Source organism: Equus quagga, chromosome 11 (genome assembly GCF_021613505.1).
Source record: "Equus quagga isolate Etosha38 chromosome 11, UCLA_HA_Equagga_1.0, whole genome shotgun sequence".
NCBI classification, from domain to species: Eukaryota; Metazoa; Chordata; class Mammalia; order Perissodactyla; family Equidae; genus Equus; species Equus quagga.
Window position 1 is genome coordinate 82,075,194 of NC_060277.1, and position 22,787 is coordinate 82,097,980.

A 22,787-nucleotide genomic window follows, 5' to 3' on the forward strand; every position below is an offset into this window, starting at 1 on the left:
CCATTCTCGACCCCAGATTTCGGAGCACCAGCCCCGGGAGGCAGGGTCGGGCGAGGGGCCGAGGGCTCCGTGCTCTAGGGACTGGGCAGCAGAGGGGAGACCCGTGCGCACCTGAGGAAGGAGTCAAAGGGAAAGGAGCCTGAGCTCCAGGTCTTCTCTGGGCACTTCCCAGAGAGCGCCCTGGGAGTGCAGCCTGGTCACTCCTCGCTGAATGCGTTGATGCCTCTGTTCGAACATGCCTGGGACTCTGATTTGCCATTGGAACGCCTTTTGGCCTCTCTGGAGGCGCAGATCCGCTCGCCCCACCCCGCACCCACTTCCGAAGCACCGGGTTCCCAGAGCCGATGGCCGCCTCTGTTTTCCCGGCGCCTCCTTGAGGCACCTCCCGCAGCTCCGGGCGGCGGGAGTGAACTTGGAGCTTACCCGGTCCGCGGACTGCGGCAACTCCCCAAGTGTCCACGAGATGGCGCTCCAGGCCAGGGGCCGGGCTCGGCCGGACAGCTCGCCCGGGGCTAGAGCCCGAGGTAGACATAACCCCCCCAGCAAGATGGACAAGGAGACTAGAGTCACAGACAGACGTAGATCTAGGCCCGGAGACGGGCACAAGCAGCCGAGGCACGGAGGTGTGCCGCGGAGCCCGAGTAGGGCTCTGGACGGGGTTGAAGAGACATGGGCGGGCGGGCCCGAGGCTCGGGGTGGGGCCTCCTTTCCTTCTCCTTAGGGCCGCCCTGCCCGTGCCAACTCTCCCACCTACCAGGCCCCGGCCTCAAACACCGACCGGCTGCCTTCTGTGTGCCCGGCTGGACTAGGGCCCTCGCGATCCCTCTCGCGACAGGGGGCTGCCTGACTCCGGCCTTATGGCCCTCTCAGAAGCGGGGCTGTGGGCTTGGATCCTCCGAGCTCCAGAAGAAGGCTTTGGCCAGCGCGGCCGAGGCGATAGTGCCGGGGTATGAGGATAGGAGGTTGAGGCGGCCCCAGGGCCAATGGGCAGGATCCAGTCCTCCTACCGACGGGAGGTCACCTTAGGCTCCTTCCTCCAGCTCACCTGCCCCACTCTGGTCTTCAAGATCGAGCTCGGTTGGGCAGGGTGGCCCCCCTAGGGTGAGCCCTGCGGAGCTAGTCACCTGGGGTCCTGCCTCCCTAGGCCCCGGGTGCCAGAAGTTCCAGGGAGGGCTTGGGTCTGCGTTGTTCCAGTGGAAGGTGGTGGGGAATGGGCAAGGCACACGGGTCAGCCTGAGAATCTCTCCTTTGGGTTAAAAGCCACCAAGGTTCTGGGCCAGGTTTAAATGAGAGAGTGGAGACGTGTGGGGCCCGGTGGCCGGCCGCCAGTTTGATTTGGGGGCGAGATTTGGAAGCCTGATTCCAGCTGACGCTTAAGGCTCCCAGAGGGTTCTGGCACTGTTGGAGATGATCGCTCACATTATTAACCAAGGGCACACAGCTAGAAAGCAGCCCAGTGAACACCATTTGGCACAGTCACCAGCTTGTGTGACCCTAGCCAGGCGTCTTCGTGCACTAGGCTTCCAGCTCTTTCCCTTTCAATGTATAACAGAATAGGATCAAACTTTTGGTAATTTAGTAGTTATCTAAACCTCCATCTACTGCTGAAGCAAGGGAGATAGGTACAAAGTCAAGCTTTGGCTCTAGCTGTATGACCTTGAGACATGTAACTTTTTTTCTCTGGGCCCCAGAATCCTCCTCCTGAAAATACGTGGTCTGGACTAAAATCAGATTGATCTCTGAGTGTCGGGTCAACCTTGGGCCAGTTCCCAGAGACACCCCCCCCCCCCCCCCCCCCCGGGCTCAACTTCTCCAGATGAGAAGCAGGGACTATACTTCCATTTAATGTTTTAGGAACCTAAGCCTGGAGGACAGGGGAGGTCATCCACAGCCCCCAGCTGCTGTTGCTGAAATTCTTGGGGTGGGGGCAGGGTTGGTGGCCAGGAAGAATTTATGGTAGAAGAAATCCCCTCAGGGAACCAACTAGCCCCAGTACCTCCCCTCCCTGTGGGATGTGGTTAATGCCCCCCTCCCTGCTTTCCACCCTGGAACAAACCCCAGGAGAGGCAAAGACTGGTGGAGAGTGACGCTGGTACATAGCACCAATTCGTTGACTGACTGTGACTTCTTTCCAAAGAGAGAAGAGGTTACTGATAGAGGGCATTCAGGCACCTGTGTTTAAGGGTGCTCTTCAGACCTAGGGTACGCAATGGGCTAATTCCTTACCTGTGTGGAAGGCTTTGTGGCATTCAAAGCACTTTCACATATGAGGTCTCGCTGAATCCTCACTGGCAGGGTGTTGATTATGAATCCCCATTTCATGATGACACTGAGATTCAGAGAAGTGCCCCCAGGCCATCCAATAAATAAAGGAAGAGCTCTTTCACAATCCCAGGGGCCTGGTCCTTGGAAATGTTAGCTGAGGAAGTGATGATGGGTGAGAGTCAGCCTCCGGGCTGGGAAAGGACAAAGGGGCTGGGCAAGTGTCTTCTGTGGCCCACCAGGAGGTGTGTCCAAAGGGGAAGCAGTCTGACTCAGAGCCCAAGTCCAGGAGACCAGGAGAAAGACGGCCTCCTCCTTTCATGTTAGCCCAGCAAGTTCTGCCAGGGACCCCTGGTGGGGGGAGGGGCTTCTCTGGTATAAAACAATCGCAAAGGTGTTGACAGGTTACCTGAGATGTCACATGGCAAGTGCTTAGCCCTGGATGGCTCATGTTTGCTCTCCTTATTATTGATTTCCGTCCCAAAGAGAACACCGTGTTCTTTGGCTGCATGGCGCCTTCTCCTCAGCCTGATGGGAGGAGCTGTGGAACACCTACATTGTGCTTAGCATACATTTTCTTATTTAATTCTCAGTACTGGGCTGTGGGTATGATTATCCCCATGCCCATTTTTCAGAGGAGAAAACTAAGACTTAGACCTGCCCAAGGTCATGCAGCTGCTAAGAAGCAGGTCCTAGGTCCCACCAAGGTGTGGCTAACAACAAGCCTGTGCTCTCTCCTGGAGCCCTGAGACTTCCTGCTCTATAGGCCTGGGGCCTCCGAGTCCCACTGGCATTTGACCCAGCTCCCTGTGGCAGGCTCTTGTGGGACTAGTTCTTATTTTATTTAGCGTTAGACTGGCTGGTCGGTTCCTTCACCTTGCCTCAATTTGGGCTCTTATTCCCTTCTCAAAGGGACTATCCATCTTTCCAGCTTCGGCCTCCCACCAATGTCCTGGTGTGCCCATAGCAGTTCTGGTTTTAGTATTGATATCTCACGCTCTGAGAAACCCCTTAATTCTCAGCAAGTCACCCAAAGGTTACCCTACCACTCACACAGATACCCACACACAGGTTCCCCCCATAGACACACATGCATGCATGCACATCGAGATCCATACATAGCATGCTAATGCCCACACACACAGACACGCAAATATATACATATATAGACCCCCACACAGAGGCACACTCACTTAACAACCACAGACAAACACATGGACACACATACAAACACACAGAGACATGCACACACAGGGACACACAGAGACATGTGCACATACAGAGAAACACACTCAGACAGACACACACATGCAAACACACAGAGACTTACCCACACGAAGATGCTTGGTGGGGGTGGTGTTCCAAGGAGGAACCAGTTGCGCAGCCTCTCCAAGGCTCTGAGGTTCCCCCCTGCCCCCAGTTTGCTGGGGCCAAGCCCTTTCCCACCCCACCCCCTCTGCATTGCCACATCTCCTCTGGGAGCGGATATACTTGTTTAAGATCTCTGTCTCCTACGAGATCACTGGCTCCCTCAAGGTGGGGCTGGTGTCTGTTTTACTCATTGCTGGGTCCCCAGAACTAAAACTGCTTAACACATGGCAGGGGTCTAAAAAGCATATGCTGAAAGAGTGAACGAATGAATGAATGAAAGAAGTGCTTCCTCCAGAAGCAGGGCCCACACCTGGTCCCTCCAGGACGTGTTTGCCCAGGCCCTGGGTCAGAAGCTCCAAGTCCGCTTGGAGTCAGCCGCAGAGAGCCCCTGACCTCAGTCCCAGCCGACGGGGCCTCCTCTCCCTCCTGAGTGAGCCCCAGGGAGGGTGCATATCTGTGTGAGGACTTGCCTCTGCAGGAGAAGGGGCCGGGCTGCTATGGTCTGAATGTCTGTGTCCCCCTGCCCCCCACATTCATATGTTGAAACCTCACTCCCAAGATGACGGTGTCAGGTAGTGGGACCTTTAGAGGGTGAGGAGGTCATTAGGATGGAGCCCTCATGAATGGGATTAGTGCTATCATAAAAGAGACCTCTTCCCCCTTCCACCATGTGAGGATACAAGGAGACATCTGTGACCTGGAAGAGCACCCTCACCTGGCCATGCTGACGCCCTGATCTTGGACTTGCAGCCTCCAGAACTGTGAGAAATAAATGTCTGTTGTTTCTAAGGTACCCAGTCTGTGGTATTTTGTTATAGGAGCCTGACTGGACTAAGACACCGCCCATCGACAACCAGGCCCTCCCAGTCCTCACTCCCGGCTCTCTGGCATGCTGGGTGATTCTCTGTTCCCCAGGGGCTCTGGTGTCCTCCGGCCTCTGGGCCTTTGCTGCCACAGAGCCCCTACTTGGAAAGGTCCACCTCTCCAACCCGCCCCCCCCAACTCCAGGGCAAGCCTCTCTTCCTGGGAAGCCTTGGGTGCCTCCCAGCATGTCAGCCGCGGGTCTTTCCTGCAGCGAGGACTTTCCTGAAGCGCAGAGGGAGGAGGTCGCTGCCCTGTTTAAAGTCCTCCAAAGGCTTCCCATGCTCTTGGGGTTAAGTCCAGACTCCTTAACCTGGCAGTGGGGTCTGTGTGAGTCCTGCCTGCTCCCTCCCACCCCCAGGGCTCCACTCCCACTGTCCACCTGCCCAGGTCTAGGTTGATCTTGCTGACCTTGCCTCGGGCCTTCTCTCACTCACATGCTCTTCCCTCTGCCTGGAATCTCTTCTTGTCTCCCTTCAAAACTCAGGCCCATTGGGCCCTTCTCCGAAAGCTTCCCTTCGGCTTTCTCCCTTCTGAGTGAGGTGCACGCACAGATCATTTCATAGTATTCAACGAATGTGTGATTTGGGCAAATTATCTTATCCCTCCCACATCACTTCTTCAAAATGGAGATAACAGTACCTAGCTTGTGGAGTTGTTTGAGGATTCAGCGGGATGCTATTTATAACAGCAGCTGGCACAGAGAGTGGCACAGTGGACACTGGTTCCTGCCCCTCCTGAGGAGGCCTTGCCCCTTTGGAGGAGCTTAGGGGAGCCTGAGAACGGGGACCTGGGGGCCATTTGGGGCAGGGGAAATTCTCCTCTGCCCTGGGCAGCAGCCAGGGTTGAGCCCACCAGAGCTGGGTGACCCCTCCTACCCTTAAGGCCAGCGCAGGCCAATGAAACTCTGCTGTCTGGGGTGACCGGCTGCCAAGTCCCTGAGCCTGGGAAACCTGGCCTAGATTTGGGGGCTTAGGCTAAGGGATGGCCTGAGAGGCCTGTGTGTTGGTTGGGATTCTGCAGCTGAGGACAGACCAGGAGACTAGGCTGCTGCAGAGAAATCCTGAGGCAATGAACCCTAGTGTGCATGCCCGCTGATGGGGCCTCCTCTCTCTTCTGAAGAACTCAGACCCAGGGAGGGGGCCTTTCTTGCTGGAGGGAGTGCTGCTGGTGACCTGGCTGGATCAGTGTCCCTGTGAGGCGCCTGGGCAGGGGGCAGTGTCTTCCTCTCACCACTAGGTGGGGATCTGGAGTTGTCCAGCCCTGGAGTCTGGGGCTTGGGCTTGGGCTTGGTTGGGCCTGGAGCCCCCGCCCCTCCTGCCTCAGGTCTGTTTCAGGCCAGGGGTTCCTAGGCTGCTTGGCTGCCATCCCTGGGGGATCCAGCCCCACTCTCTGTGCCTCCACTCTAATTTCTGGCTAGGTCTTGCTGCCAGACAAGGCAACGAGGGAAGCGAACACAAGCACGGACTTTGTGCAGACGGGGAGACCCAAGTTCAAATCCCAGCTGCGCCTCTGTTTCTGGTCTTGGCCCCATGAGCATCAAGTGTCCTTGTCTTGGGGTTTTGCGGTGTCCCAGAGAAGCCTGGCCTAGTCCCCTCTCTCAGGCTGCCCACAGATAAACATGAGATAGAACATGGCAGGTCCAGAGGGAAGTGGGAATAAAGGGCTCTCAGCTGTTCATCCTCCAAGACAGGATAAACCCCACATTCCTTCTGTCGGGAATGCCCTTTTGCCCCTCCTGTCCTGTCTCTCTAAATGCTTCATTACTTTCCAAGGCTCCAGTCAAAGGTCCTTTACTTCATCATTCTGTATCTGGCTCCTCCTTCCTCCAATCCTAGCCTCCTGCAGTCCTAGTATGTCCCTCTCTACTGGACCTGGTTCGCTGGGTCAGAGATTTGGGCTGGGTTCAGGCTTCTGGTACAGAGGAGGTGCTTACTGCACATACGAGAATGCTGCCAGAAGATGAGGAAGACTTCACAGAGAGGTGCCCAGAAAAGATGGGCGGAGCATTCCAAAGGCCCAGGGGCAGGATACCGGTGGAGAAGGGGGGAGCTCAGAAAAAGGTGTGAGCTCTGCTCTGGGCAAGCAGCTCTGAGCAGAAGGCCCTGAAGGCAGGTCCAGGAGGGCAGAGGTGGCTAGGAGACTGTGGGAGGAGAGGAACTGGCTCCTTAGAGGCCCTCCTTGGAGCTCAAATCCCAAACCTGCAGCTTGTCTGGCCACATTGTGGGGCCAGGGCCTGGGACTAGTCCAGCCTCCCCTGGGGGTCCTGGTGCCATCCCTATGCCCTCCCCACCCCGCCATGCCCCATCTCCTCCTTAACCACCACCTCAGGGATAATTAGTGGAGCCAAACCCTGTGATGGGGCTGGGAACCCAGGTGGCTCCCTGTGTGCCCTGCTGGGGGCAGTTTTCAGTTCTTTCCCTGGCTCCGTTTTCCAGGGGAACAGAGTGGGAAGAGCTTGGACTGTGGGGTCAGACAGACCTGACTTTCGATTGGCTCTGCTACCTCTCAGCTGGGTCCCCTTGGGCAAGTAACTCCACCTCTCTGAGCAGAGCTGGTTTCCTCACCTGTGGAATGGGAATGAGAATACTCCCCCGCCCCCCAGGTTGTCGGGAGGTTTAAGGAGCCAATGTGTTTTACCACAAATTGTTGTGCCCTTTGTCCTCCCTTGAGGGCCCAGGAGTAGACTACATTTGATGCTTCTCTGCTCCCAACAGGGCCCCCTCAATGCCTCCCACAGTGGTCCCCAGTCACCCCCCCCCCCCATGGTGCCCCTCCCCCCAGCACAGTGCCATCTTCAGGAGAGAAGCTGAACTGCTTGCTGAACTTGCCCTTCTCACATGGACGCAGGGAGCGGCTGCTGGTGAACCCGAGTCTCTGGCTGGTTTGTGGCGTTGGTGTGGCTTGCCCTCAGGACTCTTCCCATGGCCCTGCACACTGCCCTCCTAAATGCCCAGGGCTCCCCAGGCACCTGTCTTTCTGCACAGTGCCCTGTTTTCCAAACCTTCCCCACTTTCCCACCTCGCCGGTGGAGACTTAACGCTTCCCAGGGCTCCCTCCTTTGGAGCTGTGCTGGGTGAGGGCCCATTTCACTTACTGTGTTCCCCCCCGCAGGTGCCATGCTTGGAGCTGCCGTCAGCACCTGGGGATCAGACTCTGGCCTGGGTCCCAGGGCATCATTTCAGAAGCTCAGAAGTCTCCTTCCCACCACAAAAAGGCGCTGACCCCTCTACCTCCATCAACCCTGGGCTAAGGATGAGTGATAATTTCCTTTCTCTCCCATTGACAGGCGGGAAAACTGAGGTTCAGAGAGCCCCAAGCAGGTTCACAAGTGGGACAATGTGAAGGATGGACTCAGGGAAGCAGAACATGGAGCTTTGAATTGTTTCTTCAAAGCCACTTGTTTTTTCCTTGGTGCAGGTGCCCCCTCCTCCCCAGAGCTCATCCGTCTTTCCCCTGACGGAGGAGGGATTGGGATGAGAATCCTCACCAGTTCAGACACCAGAACCAGCCACACTTGAGGGAGCTGCTCTCCCACTTTGGGAGCCAGAGGTCTCTTCCCACCAGTGAAAAGGCAGAGACTAGGAAGGGGTTAACTATTTTCACTTTCACATCACTTCAACAAATGTGTACCGAGCAACTTCTACACTGCTGTGTGCCCGGCACACTGCCTCACTCTCGCGGAGGCACTGGTCTCTTTGTTTGCTTTTTCCTTTTAAATATTGAGATATAATTCACATACCATAAAATTCATCCTTCAAAAGTGTACACATCAGTGGTTTTTAGTATATTCACAAGGTTGTGCAACCATCACTGCTATCTAATTCCAGAACATTTTCATCACCCCAAAAAGAAACCCTGACCCATTAGCAGTCATTGTTCCTGCCCCCAGCCCTTGGCACCCACTAGTCTACCTTCTGTCTCTATGGATTTGCCTATTCTGGACATTTGCTATAAATAGAAGCATACAACACGTGTTTTTTTCTGGCCGGCTTCTTTTACTTACCATACTATTTTTAAGGCTCATCCATGTTGTAGCAAGTATCAGTACTGTTATTCTTTTATATTCCTGAATAATACTCCATTGTATGGATAGACCACATTTTGTTTATTCATTCAACAGTTGATGGAAATTTGAGTTGTTTCCACTTCTTGGCTATTATGAATAATATTGCTATGGACATTCATGTACAAGCTTTTGTGCAGACATATGTTCTCATTTCTCTTGGGTCTATGCCTTGGAGTGGAATTGCTGGGTCAAATGATAACTGTTTCACTTTTTTTTTTTTTTGAGGAAGATTAGTTCTGAGCTAACTGCTGCCAATCCTCCTCTTTTTGCTGAGGAAGACTGGCCCTGAGCTAACATCCGTGCCCATGTTCCTCTACTTTATATGTGGGATGCCTGCCACAGCGTGGCTTATGCCAAGTGGTGCCACGTCTACACCCGGGATCTGAACCGGTGAACCCCGGGCCGCCGAAGCAGAACGTGCGCACTTAACCGCTGCGTCACTGGGCTGGCCCCTGTTTCACTTTTTGAGGAACCTCCAAACTGTTTTCCAAAGTGGCTGTACCATTTTACATTCCCACTAGCAATTCCTTGCCATTCCTCGAAAATGCCAGGCATGCTCCCCCTGGCTCCCCGACTTCTTTCTTGGAGAGGCCATCCTTGGCCATCCTATGTACAATGGTAACCCACCTTCACACTCCCCACTCTCTTCCTCCTGCTCACTGGTTTTTGTTAGTGGTGTTATTAACATCTGACATGCTATGCATATTTTACTTATTTTGTTTATTGTCTCCCCTCACTAGAATGTGAGCTTTGTTTTGTTCATTTTGCACGTTGCTTCTAGAATGTGCCTGGCACAAACATCTATTCACTAAATGTTTGTTGAGTAACACATGATGAAGACATGAAGGGTGCTGTGCTGGGCACACAGAGTAGAACATGGGACAATGGGCCCACCTTTTGGATAAGACGCTGTTTATAGACAGGGCAACACTTTAGTCAAGAGATTTGAAAGGTGACAGAGAGGGTGTTCCACTGCGACATCCGTGCCCTGCATCAGCCCTGTCTGTCCCCCTCCAGGACTCGTTCTGCCGGACACCGGATGTGAAAGCTGCTTGAGAGGAAAGGCTATTGGCCTTTCCCATGCCAGGAATGAGGGACAGACGGTCCCAGCTGCCGAGCCGACCCAGTGAGTCTTTTATGGCTTCACCTCAGCCGGCCTCTAGGCACATTAGTCAGGAATCTTTCAGTGGCAAGGGACAGAAATCCAGCTCAAGCTGAACAGAAAGAGCAGTTCATCCGGTCATGTGGTACCTAGAAGGTCAGGGGAGGGGGCAGCTGGCCTTCAGACTGCTGAGGGCCAGGGGCACAAATGTCCCCAGGCTCCCTCACTCTCTGCCTTCTCTCTCATTTCTTTTATTTGTATGTTGGTGTCATCCTCTCCTACCACAGATGGGCGTCTTCACGGGACAGGGAGCTCAGCTGTGGGCAGCTGTGGGTTACAGAAATCCAGCTTAGTGGCCCAAGAGGAAAGGAAGTTAGTCTGCCTATCCCTTCAGAACAACCTGGGTGACACTCTGATTGGCCTAGCTGGGATCACGTGCTCACTCCTCTCATGCACCCGTACAAACAACCCACTCCCATCTGCCACTGTTGTCTGTTATAGTTACACCAGAAAACTGGGCTTGCTGGTCTCTCACAAAATGCCTGCTATGTGCCAGGTACTTCACAATATGATTTCTTCTAATCCACACAACTGCCCTGCAGAAAGATATACTGGTCAGGCTCTTTGGGTCCCAACAGACAGAAGGCCAACTCAAATTAGCTTAAACCAAAAAGGGAATGATTGCTCACATAATTGATAAAAGCTGGAGTGGACTTTAGGAATAGCTGGATCCAGGGAGTCAGATTAGTCTAGGCTGTCTCTCATTAACTCCAGCTCTTAACCTGACTCCCCTTTGTACTGGCTCATCTCTCAGGCACATTGTCCCCACGCAGCAGGAAAGATGCTGAAGGCAGCCAAGGCCCAGGTGGCCTTTAGAGCCCTTGATCCCAGGGGAAGAGAGGCCTGCTCTCTGTGCGTAGAGCAAACTACCTGGGGAGGCTCTAACTGGCTTCTATGAGAGTCATATGTCTACTCCGTGGACACCATAATTGGTCAGGCCAGGTCATATACCCACCCCTGCAGTAAGAGGACGGGGAGGAGCTGTGGTAGGTGGTGCCACCAGAACTGGGGAGGAGCAGAAAGATCACATGTGCCAGCTATAGTTGGTATAACTTTCCCTTTGTACAGATTAGGAAACTGAGGCTTGGAGAGGTTAGGCAACTTGCCAGGGCCATATAGCTGGAGACATGGCTGGGATTCAAACCTACGTCTGTCAGTTGTTCCCAGAACATCACCTTGCCTCCCTTTAAAGTGGTAATAAAACACCATTTGAAGAAATAGACTCCTATTGGCAGCCATGTCATTCTCAGTACCCTTTGCAGCAACCGGCACAGAGGATGCCCTGGGAGGAGGGGGTGGCCATGCTCTCAGACAAGATCTTCGAAAGGCCTTCTCCGTGATTGAAAGACTCTCTGAGGTCATTGACTCCTGTTGCCATAGTGAATCAGTAATCTATTCCTGGCCTCTGTTTGGACACTGTCCATGACAGGAAACTCACCACTTCCAAGGTAGGCAGCTTGTTCCAGATATGGACTGGCCTAATGGTTAGAAACATCACCAATAGTTAAAAAAAAAAGGGCAGTTTGAGCTGGCTTGTGAACATTTGTTTTCATTCTTCTGTAGGGAAGCTTTTGCTCTATAAATAGGAGAGGAAAGAGAAAGGTTGGGTAGAGGGTGGGGCCATCCAAATATTTGAAAGTTATCATGTATCCCTTTCCTCCAGCCCCACCCAGTCATCTCCCCAATTTCCTCAACTAACAAGTTTTATTTACTATATATATTATTCTTTCCCTGGGGATATCATCTATGGTCTCAAGAGCCCCTTAGAAAATTGTGGGCCTCGCTAGGGAGAGCACAGGAGACAGGGGCCCCTCTCCTCCTGCATTGGTTTAAATAGAGCCCAACACCACTTACCTTTTGGCAGCCACAAAGCACTGTTGGCTCGAGTTGGCTCAATGGAGTTTACTGTTAGCCAGATCCTCTCTCCATTGTGGATAGGTGACACTGATTTTTTTTTTAATCAAAAGTGATGAGCCGACATTTTTTGCAGAAATAGAAAAACCCATTTAAAAATTCACAGAGAAGGTCAAGGAACCTAAATAGCCAAAACAACCTTAAAAAAGAAGAACAAGACTCATATTTCCCAATTTCATACATACTACAAAACTACCATAATCAAAACAGTGTGGTATTGGCATTAGGCCAGACATGTAGATCAATGGAATAGACCTGAGAGCCCAGAAATAAATTTCCACAACTATGATCAATTGATTTTCCACAAAGGTGCCAAGACCATTTAATGGGGAAAAGATAGTCTTTCAACAAATGGTGCTGGGAAAATTGGATATCCAGGTACAAAAAAATGAAGTTAGACTTTTACCTTACAACATAGATTACTCAAAATGGTTAAAAAACCTAAATTTGAGAGCTAAAACGATAAAATTCTTAGAAGAAATCATAGGGGAAAATCTTCATTATCTTAGACTTGGCAATGGTTTCTTAAATAAGACACCAAACACAAGTGACAAAAGAAGAAAAATAGATAAACTGGACTTCACAAAATTAAATACTTTTGTGCATCAAAAGACACTATGAAGAAAGTGAAAAAACAACCAACAGAATGGAAAAACATATTTGCAAATCACTTGTATAATAAGGATTTAATATCCAGAATATAAAAAGAACTTCTACAACTCAACAGCAGAGAGACAAACAACCCAATTAAAAACTGGGCAAATAACTTTGGATACACATTTCTCCAAAGAAGATATACAGATAGCCAATAAGCATGTGAAAAGATGCTTAATATTATTAGTCATTAGTGGAATGCAAATCAAAACTGTAATTGGATACCACTTCACATCCACTAGGATAGCTAGAATTAAAAAACAAAATGAAACAGGGGTGGCCCCGTGGCATAGTGGTTAGGTTCAGCGTGCTCCGCTTCAGTGGCCTGGGTTCAGATGCTGGGTGCAGACCTACACCATTCGTCAGCCATGCTGTGGCAGTGACCCACGCATAAAGTGGAGAGAGATTGCCATGGATGTTAGCTCAGGGCTAATCTTCCTCACCAAACCAAACAAAACGAAACAAAACAAAAAACAAAACAAATAAAACCAAGTGTTGGCAAGGATGTGGAGAAACTGGAAGTCTTGCACATCCTGTTGGGAATCTGAAATGGTGCAGCTGTGGTAAACAGTTTGGCAGTTCCTCAAAAAGGTAAACACAGAATTACCATATGACCTAGCTATCCCACTCCTAGGTATATACCCTAAGAACTGAAAACAGGGACTCAGAGACTTCTACACCAATGTTTATTGCAGCATTATTCACAGCAGTCAAAAGGTGGACACAACCCAAGTGTCCATCAACAGATGAATGGATAAATAAATTATGGTATATACTTATAAGAGAATACTATTTAGCCATAAAAAGGAATGAAGTTATATCTGCTACAAGATGAGTAAAACTTGAAGACATTACACTAAGTGAAATAAGCTAGACACAAAAGGACAAATATTATATGATTCCATTTATATAGACTATCTAGAATAGGCAAATTCTTAGAGAAAGAAAGCAGACTAGAGATTACCAGGGGCTGAGAAGGGGGAAATGAGGAGTTACTGCTTAATAGGTACAGAGTGTCTGTTTAGGGTGATGCAAATGCTTTGGAAATAGATATTGCTGATGGTTGCACAACAATGTAATATGTAACAACAATACTTAATGCCACTGAACTGCACAATGAAAAATTATTGAAATGGTAAAATTTATGTTATGTATGTTTTAACACAATTAAAAAAATTTTTTAAACTGCAATGAGGTATCACCTCACACTCATCAGAATGGCTATGATGAACAAGACAAGAAATAACAAATGTTTGAGAGGATATGGAGAAAAGGGAACCCACCTACACTGCTGTTGGGAATGCAAACTGGTGCAGCCACATGGAAAACAATATGGAGATTTCCACTATTCAAGAACAACTAATGTATATGGATAAGAGTGAACCCTCTAGAGTCAGGTAGGCCTTAACTTGTTTGAGCTTCAGTTTTTTTCAGATAAAGATAATAATCCCAAATGCAAATCAAAACTACACTAAGATATCACCTTATGCCTGTTAAAATGGCTATAATCACTAAGACTAAAAATAACAAATGTTGGAGAGGGTGTGGAGAGAAGGGAACCCTCATACACTGCTGGTGGGAATGCAAACTGGTGCAGTCACTATGGAAAACAGTATGGAGATTCCTCAAAAAACTAAAACTAAAACTACCATATGACTCAGCTATCCCACTACTGGGTATCTACCCAAACAACTTGAAATCAACAATCCAAAGTAACATACGCACCCCTATGTTCATTGCAGCAGTATTCACAACAGCCAAGACACATAAGCAACACAAGTGCCCATCAACTGATGATTGGATAAAGAAGATGTAGTATAGATTATGTACAATGGAATACTGCTCAGCCATAAAAAAAGACAAAATCATCCCATTTGCAACCACATGGATGAAAGCTTGAGGGCATCACGTTAAGCGAAATAAGCCAGACACAGAAAGACAAACACCATATGACTTCACTAATAAATGGAATATAAACAAACTTATGGACAAGGAGAATAAATTAGTGGTCACTGGGGGAAAGGGGGTGGAGGGTGGGCACAAGGGGTGAAGGGGCATACTTACATGGTGTATGACAAACAGTAATGTACAACTGAAATCTCAGTATGTTATCAGCTATTATGACTGCAATAAAAATAAATAAATAAAAAAAAATATTGACTCTGGGGCTGGCCTGGTGGTGCAGTGGTTCAGTTCGTGTGCTCCACTTTGGTGGCCCAGGGTTTGCAGGTTCAGATTTGGGTGCAGACCTAGCACCGCTCATCAAGCCATGCTGTGGTGGTGTCCCACATAAAATAGAGGAAGATTGGCACAGATGTTAGCTCAGTGACAATCTTCCTCACCAAAAAATATATATATATTGACTCTTATGCTAACATGCCTAGTAATGAATCTGTGCTGGCTGCATTTCTAAACTGCTTGCAGACCACTGCTGACCAGCCATCTATACACTGGAACAGGCCTCAGCTTTCCTTGGGTTGATCTGGGCAATGGGTAGGTATCAAAATTGATTACCTGAAGAAAGTAGATGGATTAACTAAGAAAGAATGGGGAGAACAAATCCTTCAGGCTGGAGGAAGGAGGACCAACTGAACTGGGAGAGGACCCCCTATCCATTGCTTCCCCTTTTCCTCTTATCTGGTCACTTGAGCTGCCATCAGAATTTGACTCCACCGCCCCCAGCTGCAGGTCGGCCTCACCCTGAGCACCCTTTCTCCTGCTGCTCCTTGGATGCTGGGCCTCCTGCCCCACTCTTGAGATGCATTTTTCAAAACTGAGATGTTGCCTCAGCTTCTATTCCCAAGATTCTGTCTTCACTCCTGCCTGGTCCTTCTGCATCAATGGCGGCCCTAAACGCAAAGGTTGAACAGGACTCGTGGTTAGAGCCAGCTGGGCAGCAGATTCACTCTCGACCTCTGCCTCCTTCCCAAGCCCACGGGCCTGGGCTCTGAGAGGTCCTTCCCACCCCAGGCCCTGAAAGGAGAAAGATGTCCCAGCCCTCCGGGAACCTCAGGGGGCAGAGCCTGCATGGGAACGCACTTCTCAACACCTGCTGCGGGGAAAACGATTCAGTGGTTCTGGGGCTGGAGTGCTTATTTGTTGGCTGTGCCACCTGGGACATGTTAGTGAAGCTCCTGGTACCACGGTTTCCCCTTTTGTCAATTGGAGCTAATGATCTCATCTACCTCAGAATTGCTGAGAGGATTAAATGGGATAATTTGAAGCAGGATAACTTCACTACTATTAACTTCTGGGCCAGAGCTTTTTAAACTTATGGTAGTTCACCTTCTATAGTGAGCTGGATTGTATCTCCCCCAAAACATATAGCCAAGTCCTAACCCCTGATACCTGTGGATGTGCCTTTGAGTAGGGTCTTTGCAGACGTAATCAGTTAAGGATCTCAAGGTGGCATCATCCTGAATTTAGGGTGGGCCCTAAATCTTATGGCTGGTGTCCTCGTAAGAAAAAGGACACAAAGACAGACACACACAGCAAGACGGCCACGTGAAGACTGAAGCAGAGAGTAAAGTCGTGTTGCCACAAGCCGAAGAACTCCTGGAACCACCAGAGCGCTCTACGGCACCTTGATTCCAGACTCCGGTCTGCAGAACTGTCAGGGCATAAATGTCTGTTGTTTAAGGCACCAAGTTTGTGATCATTTGTCAGGGCAGCCCTGGGAAACGAACACACCTTTCTCTCCAATTGCAAGGAGGCCGTGTCCAGGGTCACTCTCCCTGCAAGGGTCTGTCCACAGGCCCGCATTTCTCTCTTCTCCCAGTGGAAACTCCCATCACTCAGGGAAATTTACCTTGGTGTTAAGTGGAAAAAAAAATATGATAATTTAGTTAAAAAGTCTTTCCCTCTGAGCCATTAAAAACTTTCCCGCACACATCTGCATACCAAATGAAGCCTTCTTGGTGGAATGTGGTCTGAAGATTTTTGAGGCCCTCTTGGCCTCCCTGGCAGGGCTGGCCCGCTTCACAGAGGGCACTTCTGCCACGATGCTGACCACACCGAAAGGTCATGAGAGCCCTCTTTGTCCTGGCTTTCTTAGCCTGTAGTGCAGGCTTGGCGCTTCATCATCCTAATAAATGTTTATTGACATAGATGAGGGAGGGGTTTTTCTGATGTCCCCACTCCTGGCTACCTCTACCCCAGTCCTAGAAAATTCCATGAGAAACGAAAACATATGTCCACACAAAGACTTGTACACAAATGTTGACAGAGGTTCTATTTACAATAGCCAAATCTGGAAACAACCTAAATGCCCATCAACAGGTTAATGAGTGAGCAAATGTTGGTAATATCGATAGAAGGGAATACTAGTCAGCAATAAAAAGGACAGCTCTACTCACCAATATGGGTAAACCTCAAAATCATTATGCTAAATGAAAGAAGCCGGACACAAAAGGATACCGTATAATTTACAGGTAATTCTAGAGCATGCAAATTAATCTATAGTGACAGAAAGAAGACCAGAAGTTGCCTGGGGCTGGGGTGGACGGGGGATTGACTGCAAAGGGACAGGAGAGGACTATTGGGGGTGATGGAAATATTCTGTATCTTGATTATGGTCATGGTTGCACAGATGTACACATTTGCCAGAACGCATCCAACTGATACTTTAAATGGGTGCAGTTTATGGTATATAAATCATACCCCAATAAAGTTGATTAAAAGGAGAATTCTGTGAAGCTGTGGACCCTAAATCCTGCATCCTCTACTTAACAATACGATATACACCTTTCATGCAGAGACATCTATTTGAGAACTGATTTAGTCCACAAATATGTATTGTGCACCTACTCAGTGCAGGAGTCTGTTGGCAGTGGGGGGTTGATAAGCAGTTTGTGCCCTCAGGAGGCCCAGGGTGGGAACAGAGTTACCAAGTTCTCAGAGAGAGAGAGAGGAGCTGGATGAAAAGCATACGCCGCCTAGGGCAAAGATTATGAATTTGCTTCCTCAGTGTTTCCACACTTGCCTGAGGTGCTTGTTACAAGTATGAAAAACATCTGAGCTCTGTCCCTGACCTACTGAGTCAGAATCACCTAAGAGCCTAGGAACCCTTATTTTTAACAAGTGCCCCAGGTAAATGTGCAGATCAGGTAACACTAGAGAAAGGGCTTGACTGGATCTCCATTTCAGGCATGGGTGGGAATCCCTGTCCAAAGCCAGTCAGAGGACTTCGAACTGGAAGGGAGTGGGAAGAGTCGCCCATCCACCACCTGCCCCTGACCAATGAGAATCCACCAGCTCTTTCTTTCCCTCCATTCCTAGAGCCTCACACCCTGTTTGCCAGAATGTTCCCAGAAGTTTCCTGTCTAGTTAACTCTCTTTCCCTTCAGAAGCTCCTGACCTTTTGGTGCATCCTGGGAAAAACAGAAAAGCAGCTCCTGCTTTCCTAATCCCACCATCTTTCAGGAAGGTAAAGGTTTTATTAAGCGGTTCTGCAACTTGGACCGAACACATCAGTGCTTTGATTTGACAGTGTTTCTGCTCCTCTGGCCTGAGAACTCAGTGGTAACCTAGTAAACCTAGTGAACACATTCCCCATGCTGAATGTTGTATGAAGGTGGGTGTGAGGGTGGGTGGAGGGAAATTCTGTCCTTTGCTCACTCAGGCCACAGGGAGACAGATGCAGTCACCATATCTATGAGCTCTCTCCACTCTGCAAGCAGCCGTTTGGTTTTCATGGGCAAAGCCCCAGGACACTAGGAGGACGTGTGGTGGCAGTGGAGACACGACATTCAGAAAAGGTCTGTATCACAGGCAGAGATCAACCAGCAGCTCAGGGTCAGCAGCGAGACCCCGTCCCAAAGCTGGCCGGGTTCCTCTCCAGGATTCCAGGACTTCGGGCAGAGGGCAGGAGTTCAGGTCTTAGCTGCTCTCCCTCCCCCTAGAAGAGGATAACGGCCCTCTCTCTGAGAACATGCCATGAGGATCATATTTTAAAGTCCCAAATCAGGACATCATGCTTGATAAAATACTTGTGGATTGATAGACGGGAAAAGTCCTTTAATGGTATACAAATCAAGTCACTGTTGGCTACATATTGAATAAATTATATTTCTGGGAAAGAATGCAAATAAGGCAGACACTGTCCTGAAAGATCTCAGCCAGTGGTTCTAAACGGGGGCAATTTTGACTCCCAAGGGACATTAGGCAATGTTTGGAGACATTTTTGGTTTTCCAAATGTTAAGCTGGAGTGGGGATGCTACTGGTCTCAGGTGGGTAGAGGTCTGGGATGCTGCTGAACATCCTACAGTGCACAGGGCAGCCCCACAACAGAGTTATCCAGCCCAAAGTGTGAACAGTGCTGAGGTGGAGAAACTCTAGTCTAGGCTCTCTGGTGCTGTACCTGCGGACTCCGGGGTGTTGGCTACAGCATTGGTTTTTCGTCCTACCTACTTTAGTCCTGGCCTTGATGCTGTTGTCAGAGGGGAGAGGCTTAGGACCCCTCAGCTCTCTGCTGCTTCCTCTTTCGTTGGCAGATGCAAGGAGACAATTGCCTTTGAAGAGGTGCCCCGGCACCAACTCTAATACAGCAAGAAGCAGGCAAGGTCTTGCGTCAGTATGTCCCATGGAAGAGTGTCCAAAGCAGAGACCAGCTGCAGCAGGAAGGTAGGAAAGAGCAGTGGATTCAGAGGGAGACCCTGGGGTTCTAGCTCTGCCTGACTCTGCTTCTGACCTGGTAACTCAACCTCAGTTCCTCAGTTCCTCCTCTGGGCGCAAGTTCTCGTCCTTGCCTTGCTCACAGGACTGTTGCAAGGGTCAGGGGAGATGAAGGATGTGACAGGGTTTTGGAAAGCACAAATGTCAGGGCACTACCAAACATGGTGCACCCGAGGTGTGTGTGGACATAGGAGTTACTCAGGCAATTGGCAGGTGTGGGGAGGGTAACAATGGGCAGAGAGAACCGAGTGTGTAGCCTGTGGGACTGCAAACAGCGGGGATGATTAGGATAGGGAAACCGTCAGCAGCACGGTGCTGGGCAGCAAGTGGAAGTTTCCTGTGAGGATGCTGCTTTCTCTTGTAGCTCTCAGGCAGAGGGAGCAGGAGCTGTACAGCCTGTGCAGGAGCCCGGAAGTGCACCCAGGCGTGCGTGCAGCAGGAGCTTAGTGCTGGGAGAGATGCGCTGGGGCAGAGGGTGCCTGTAGTTGGCCCAAAGCTGGCCTTTCAGCAGGGCAGCCTTGGAAGTGATCAACACTTACCTCCACGGCAGCTGTTTTGAAAGTATTCACATTTTTAGTTCTTTGTGAAGTGGTTTTGTAATCTTTACATGTCTTTAAGCATTTCTGTCCATCTTTTTTCAAGGTGTTTTTAAATCTACTTTTTAATTTCTAATTCTTTTGTAGCGAATTCTTTCTTCTCTATTTTGTGTATATTAGCAAAAATTTGGAATAACTGAAATGTCCAACAATAAGGCATTTATTGGAACAAAACTAAATATCTAAGAACAAGGATTGTGGGAACAAACTAGATGTTCACACACACACACACACACACACACACACACACACACAGAGGCATGAAAAGGAAACCATAGCCAAAGATTATGGATTAAGAGAAATTAGAAAAATTCTGTAAGTAGGGCAAAATCTATCCAAACTCCTGAATTCCTAAAAACATACCCATGTATAGGTATGTATGTGTGTGTATACATTTCTTAGAGGAGACAATGGAGTCTAGTGGTCATACTTGCTGCCCAGAAGTTAGAAAGAGACTCCTATTTACCGCAGTGTGGCCTTCGGGCTATTATTCATCTTCATGATAATACATACCTTTGAAAGGAGGTGATGAGAAGGGCACTTCACCTACGAGGCATTCCTCCCCAAAACCCATAACCCCAGTCTAATCACGAGAAAAACATCAGACAAACCCCCATCAAGGGACATTCTGCAAAATACCTGACAAGACTTCTTAAAACTCCTCCGCAAGGTCATCAAAAACAAGGAAAGCTGGAGAAACTGTCACAGCCAAGAGGAGCCTAAGGAGACATGACAACTAAATGTAATGTGATATCCTGGAGGGGATCCTATAGCAGAAAAAGGACATTAAGTAAAAACTAAGGAAATCTGAATAAAGTATGAATGGACTTTAGTTACTAATATTGTACCAATATTTGTCCATCATTTGTGACAAATACTCCATATTATTGTAAGATAATAATGGGAGAAACTGTATGTAAACTGCATGGGAAATCTATGTACCATCTTTGCAACTGTTCTATAAATTTATTCTGAAATAAAAAGTTTATTTAAAAAAGTAAATAATAGTGTCTATGTTATGTTGTCGCATTCAGGAAGGGAATTTATATCAAGCATTAAGCACACTGGCATATGGTAAATGTTTAAGGTTAGTTATTATTTATCATTACTGTTCCTATTTCTATTTTTCTTATTAAAATAGCAACACATACTCATTACAGAAAAATTTATAGACAAGCCAAAGAAAAACATAAGCTAAGAAAGAACAAAGAGGCATGCTCACAATTCTACTGTCTCTGAGACAATTACTGGTCACTACTTGCTATGGATCCCCGCAGAGATATAATTAATTTTTTATAAAACTTGGATCACACGATACACACAGTTTGGTAAGTGGCCATAATTTAATTAAGTAACATTTCTATAGTTCCAAATCTTTTCTCTTACAAGTGGTCAAGAGCACAAATGATGGACTAAATATTCATTAGGAAGAATAAAGAAAACACTGAAAAGTTATAAAAACTGGACACCAATGATTAAATATGCACAAAGGGTGCTCAGTTGTTCATCAAAATGACTCTCAGCTGAAAAATTGATGACCGACTTTTCTTTTCAAGATCGATTTTATTTTCTAATTTAAAATATTTTTTTTAAAAGAAAAGAAGGGAACCTGGCAAAATGTTAGCAGTAGTGATCTCTTTTGTTTCCTTTGCACCCTGCTGCAATGGGCAGATTCTCTACAAGGAGGATATTATACGCAGCACAACTCCACAGATGACAAGGAATTGCGTCTAGTCCTTTTCAACCAGGTGTCATTTTGCCTAAATCACTGGGTTCACTGATATGCTTTCAAGTAAATCTATTTACTTTGTAGTGTTCTAAATGCTTCCCAAATATTTAATGATCTGAGGAAGTAAACGAGAATATTTTGCTCATTTTACAGATGAGGAAACTGAGGCTCAGCGGGACTAAATTGCCCAAGGTTATACCCAAGCCATATGGATCCAGAGGTCAAGTTCTTAACCACTGCACCGTACTGCCCTCCAAACTCTTCTGGATCAAATTGCATGCAGCCAATAGCTTGCCCCATGCTGGCAAGGAGGCAACAACTGCACTAAGCTTCATGATTATGGGCATGGCATCTGGAAGCCATAAGACTCCAGAAGTCTGCAGAGGTCACTTCCTAGTTGTGTGACCTTGGGAAAGTCCCATTACTTCCCTGAGCCTCAGTTTCCTCATTTGTAAAATGAGTGTGATAACCACCTGTGTCCTTTCCTACTCCTCAGGGCTGTTATGAGCTCAGGTATGTGGAGATGCTTCAGAAACTGTAAAGTGTGAGTGTAGGCAGGAAATCAAACCGGAGCAGGGGGGGGGCCATGTGAACAAAGGTGCAGAAACGGGGCTGTGAAGGCCATTGTGAGGAAGCTGTGTGCAGGGGACTTTGGTTTCTGAGAAGTGGGACTGTGGTAGAAGAGGGTTTGGTGTTAAACCTTGGAGAGCTTTAATGTCAGGTGATGAGTTGGGTGAGTTTGGACGCCAGTGACAGTGGGATGGGAAGGGCAGGCTGTGAAGGAGAGTCCACCACAGGAATCCAGGACGATCGCAGGGTGGTCTTCAGCCTTTCAAGCTGGGGTCCTGAGCTCCTAAATGAGTCTGAGACAGAAGGCCCCAGGACAGACCTCTGGGTGGGTGAGGGCTCCAGTGGGGTGTAGGGATTTGCTGGCAAATTTTAGTCAATATCCTTGAGAGGGAAGGGATGGTAAAGGAGGCAAGAACTATTGCTCTTTCCAGAAGCCCAGGAAAATCAGAGTGTGAGCCTCTCCCATTTGGTGGCCCTCCCAATTTACCATAGCCAGCTCATTTGATCTTCTAACAGTCTGAGAAGTAGGTAGACTATTCTCGCCCCTGCACTCAATCTGCTCTTCCTAATGTCCCCAGTGACCTTTAATTGTCCCCCTCCCCCAATCATTTACATTCTCCTCCTCAACATTCTTGCTAGTATTTTACATTATTGACCTCTCCCTTGCTCTGGCAAAGTTCTCCTTCTTCTACCAGGACTGCATTTCCTCTTGGTCAACCCTGTAGTGGCTTCTTCTTGGGTTGCTTTGCTGCTTTCTTCTTTTCCACACCCTCCAGATTTTCTTCTTGGTCTCCTTCTTTTCTCTTTCTATGAATTCTCCCTTAGTGGCCTCGTCAAATATCAGTATGAACCCCTACCACACATTGGTGTGTTCCAAATCATCAGCGCCTGTATTTTCAACTGCAGTCTCATCATCACTAAAACTA